Source organism: Octodon degus, unplaced genomic scaffold, assembly GCF_000260255.1.
Source record: "Octodon degus isolate 3935 unplaced genomic scaffold, OctDeg1.0 scaffold00008, whole genome shotgun sequence".
In the NCBI taxonomy this organism is placed as follows: Eukaryota; Metazoa; Chordata; class Mammalia; order Rodentia; family Octodontidae; genus Octodon; species Octodon degus.
Genome location: NW_004524584.1, coordinates 5,910,298 through 5,915,140, shown reverse-complemented (window position 1 = coordinate 5,915,140; position 4,843 = coordinate 5,910,298). Strand labels below are relative to the sequence as shown.

The window sequence follows — 4,843 nt, the reverse complement described above, 5'->3', positions numbered from 1 at the left end:
GTGGACTTACTCCATTGTTTGCTGGCAATGCTTCTGGTAACATGAAACCAAAGCCTGTCTTAGTTTACATTCAGAGAACTCAAGAGCTCTCAGAAACATTGCCAAAGGCTCTCTATGTGCTGTGTGGCAGAATAACTACAAAACCCGGGTTACACAAGCCATTTTCCAGGACTGCTTTTTCCACCACTTTACTCCAGAAATAGAGAAATATTGGTTGGAGAAAGGTAATCCCACTCAACATTTTTTCGCTGTTTGACAATGCACCAGGTCATCCCTAATTCATGGATGACTTTCATCTTGACCTCAAAGTATTTCATCTGCTACTGAATACTAAGGCCCTGTCTAATTTATGGACCAAGAAGTTATTGTAACTTTCAAGACATATTATGTATACTTTTCATTAGGCAGTGAAGGCAATTGATTAAAAACAAACAAACAAAAACAGCCTTGCAACAATTTTGGAAGGACTATAACATCTACAAGACCATAAAAAAATCCACTTTGCTTAACATGAGGTTTCAGTTGTCACCATGAATAGAGTTTGGAAGAACTTTGCCACAGTTTGTTTAGGAATTTCATGGGCTTGAGAAGATGGGCAAGGAATCCAAAGAGGTCTTCAAGAACTTAGTGGCTCTTGAGAAGAAGCCAGAGTCAGATCTGCAAGTGGAAGACTTCAATGAACTCCTTGTTATGCAGCACAAACTTGCTAATTCAGGCCTGATGGAATGAGACCCAGCGAAAAAGACAAAGCGTGCCAAGAGGAAGAAGATGTAACTGAAAAGCTGAAGAGATTCACAGCATGCAAAATGGCAAGGGGGTTTTCTTTATTTGAAGATGTGCTGTTAGCTTTTGAGGCACAGGACCCCACTGCAGAATGGTACACAAAGCCTTCTGCAGCTATTCAAGCTGCCATCTAGTGCGACAGAGTCCTCTATGATGAGGAAAAAGAGCTACTTCTTACACATCACCAGATCATTTTTTCAAGAGAGTAGGCAGAATCAAATCAATCAAAAAACCTGAGTCATCAGCACAAGGCATGAATGAAATCCCACCTTGCCTTTCATCTCCTAATGTTGATGACTCTCCAACTCCACCATGTCCCACCTACCCTCACTCCTCCAGTTAATAATTCTCTTCTTGTCAGCTTGGTCCATTTAATTCTTTATATGCCAGTTACTGTGGTGTACTGTACCATTTCAAGGTAATCATAAAAGTAAAAGTAGTTTATTTATAGCTGTAGTAGTGTACAGTACCAGCACTGAAAGGCAGAAGTAATAGTAAAAAGTCTATTTACAGCCATATTGTGCTACCACTTTAAGGTAACTTTAAAATTAAAAAGTTTATTTATAGCAGTTGTGTGTATGGTGAGTTTTTTGTGTTTTACACTATATCTGTGTTTAAGGTGTTTAAGACTTGCTTTGTCAGACTTATGAATGAATTCAACTTATAGATGTTTACCCAGAATATAATTCATTTGAAAGTTACAAACTGACCATAGTGATGGCTGAAATGAAGAAAGCATATTAAGAATACTGCTCCAGTGTTTTAATATTGTAGTGTAGCAGAATGTTTTAAGGGTGGAAAGAGCTCTCAGCAGACTCCTATTGCCTCTGCTTATTGCAGGATCTGCTGGAGGAAAGAGTCTGTCTAACAATAATATCTGGATATTGGACATTTCATCTGCATTCCTCAACATGTTACACATCAAATACTTTTCTTTCCCCAGATGCTAATCCCAATAAAGCTATTTCTTCTAAAGAAAAAAATGAATAACTATGGTTCATGCCCTGGGATCCAGAAAGTAAGATAAGAGGTTGAGGAGGAAAAAAGATGGCAACATCCCAGAGCTACTGGGGATTGTGGCTAATTTCATAGTACCTGGTACTCAATTTTAAATGATTGTCTATAAACTCTACCATTACCCATAGACAATCCTTAAATAGAAGCCACCTGTGGACATAATATGTGTTACTGCTAATGAGATAGATTTAAGGAATTGGAGAGGCCTTAGCTGGAAGCAAACTTAAGTGGAAAATTAATGGTGGTCAATACTGGCAAGATACGGAGAGATATCTAGAATTAGGAAAGGCAAAATGTTGAACCCAAAGCTAGGTAGAAAAAAAATCAGTTTCCAGGTGAACTTGAACATGAAGTAGAGATACTAGTTGTTATGAGTGAGTGTGTGACCTCAGAACTGTATTTTTTGACATGTTAACCTTCAATATGATGGCATTAGAAGGTAGGGTTTGGGGGAGGTAGTTAGATCGTGAGAGTGGAGCCCATGAGCTAACTGGTTTTAGACACTGGAGAACTTCCCTCTTTCCAAAATGTGGAGACACAACATAACACAGCGGTTTGCAACCCAGAAAAAGACTCTATGTCACACAGCACTAGCACTCTGATCTTCAACTTCCAGCCTCCAGAGCTGTGACAAATAGTTTCTATTGTTTATAAACCTCTTGGTTTATGGTACTTTGTTATAGCAGTCAAAATTGGCTAAGATATTGGTATATACCAAAATTAAATTATAAAAAATAACCTCTAAAAACAAAATAAGGAAAACAAATTAAATTACTGTCATAATCACAGAGAAAAACTATTGCAAGAGGTTTTCTTTTTTTTTTTTTTAGTTTGGTACAGAGGTTCACTATGCAGCTTGGACTCTTGGTGATCCTCCTGTCTCAGCCTCCCCAGCACTGGCATTGCAGATGAGTGCCACCATGCTCAGTTTTGGTGTCCTGCTCAGTGCCAGGCAGGGCTGGTGCCGCATTTGGTAACCAGAGATTGAACTCAGATCCTTGTGCTTGCAGGCAGGTGCTTAGACCACAAGATTATCTCTCCAGCCCCCTGCAAGATATTTTATTTATTTATTTATTTATTTATTTATTTATTTATTTATTTTGTATGGGGAATCAAACTCATGACCTTGTGTTTGCCAGGCAGGCACTTAAGCCACTGAGCTATCTTCTGGTTTTGCAAGATACTTTAAAACATATCAGTCAATCTTCTATCAGAGTTGGGTAAAGCCTCAAGACAAAACAATTAGAAAAATCTTATAATCTGCCTGAGTCCAATTATCATACCTTTGTATAAGTTGTTGGTTTTATTATCCTGAGACTGTCCAGTATAAATCACAGGATACAACTAACCAATACTTATATTTAAACTTGGGGGGGCTGAGGTTTTTAATATTAAAGAAAGAATTATAGGCATAAGATGAACAAAGTTAAATGGAATGTCTATACTGTAATTTTGAATTTGAATTTCAAAGAATCAGTATTGACACATGATGAATTTTATCTTTTGAAAAGGTAAAGCTTCTTTGGCTGTAAGCTCTGGAAAATCTAGAAGCAAAGACCAACCCGGTAGCAATGAGTAGCCCTAGTATGCTTACTATGGTATCTAAATATTTCTCCTTGAAGGACTTTGTTTTAAAAAAATGTGTTATTCAGTTCTGAATAAGGCAATGGATAAGAAGAGCTTGAAATGTCTTATCATACTAAAAATCAAGGACATCAAGGACTATTAAGGATTCAGAAATAAATTTCAGGATACAAATAGCAAAGCTCACGCTATTTTAAGGTGGAGCAATTTGGTCACCTTTAGATAGGAATAAATATCAGTGGATTGATATTATATTAAATATGCTTGACTAATTCTCCAAAATGAATGTAATTATGTATCACAAACATACAAATTAAAAGGAAGAAAAAATAAGTTTGAAATAAGAAAAAATATGTTTGAATCCATAGGACAAAAATCAGGCTATATAAATAAAAATAAATTTATTAGTAATTCATAAAATTAGGAAATCAGGGTATTACTTTGAAGACTGGTTCACGCAATGGAATTTTTAAGCAACTATCTTTCCCTTCCTGAAAGAGCTAGATATCAGATAACCAAACTGGTCATAAGGGCAACTTTTTCTTGTATTCTGTGTAATCAGAGAAACTTCTCTAGGAACACACTATAAAAATGATCCCTGAGAGTGTAGCCTTGGGAAATTTTTTCTTTGTATTTCTTTGTACTTATAAGCAGCATTTTCTTACCATGAATGACTTGACAGATCTAGCCAATGATTATCCATGCTGCTAACACCATAGGGAGAGACCCTGGACATTATAACTGTCTTCAAGAAAGGACACAATTCAACAAATGACTGAAAGTAAGTAAGTAAATAAATAAAGAAATAATCTGAATCTAATCAAGACTCTCATTACAAATGCCAATTTAGAGGAGTGGAGGAACTCATGAAATGACACTACAGGATCCAATTAGCAAAATCCAGTGTTTATGAGAAATATAGTTTAATCAACAACTAAATTAAAAGAAAAATGTATACTTCCTATGCACACAGCAGTCCTCTTAGTCCTCCCAGAACTGACCAAAGCACCTGAAACCAATGTCAACAAGAGTTAAACTCTGTGTCATGAAAAGACTTGATCACTAAGTAGCAAAAAGGATATGCCATGCATGGATCAGATACTCTATCTCAGTATCTCTGGGGTGCATAGGCTAAGTCCTGATCTAAAAACAAGACATGGTAGCACACACCTATAATCCCAGCACTCCTGGAGACAGAGGCAGAAGGACTGCAAAAGTAAGTCCAAGCCCAAACTGAACAATTTAGATAATTACCAAGATCCTGTCTCAGAATTTTAAAAAGGGTTGGAGTGTGAAGGTGCTGGGCTCAATTCCCATAACCACAAAAGGAAAGATTCATATTAATATAAACCAGAGCCAGACACAGAGAGGTACACATGCAGTTCCAGCTACTTGAGGAGCTGAGAGAGGAAGACTGTTTGAGCCTAGAAAATCAAGGCTAACCTAAGCAACATGGCAA

General features: G+C 36.9%; 1 pseudogene; it reads right to left on the bottom strand.

Moving 5' to 3' along the window:
• Positions 1 to 3,891: 3,891 nt before the first annotated feature.
• Positions 3,892 to 3,998, bottom strand: LOC111814201 (annotated as a pseudogene).
• Positions 3,999 to 4,843: the final 845 nt, after the last annotated feature.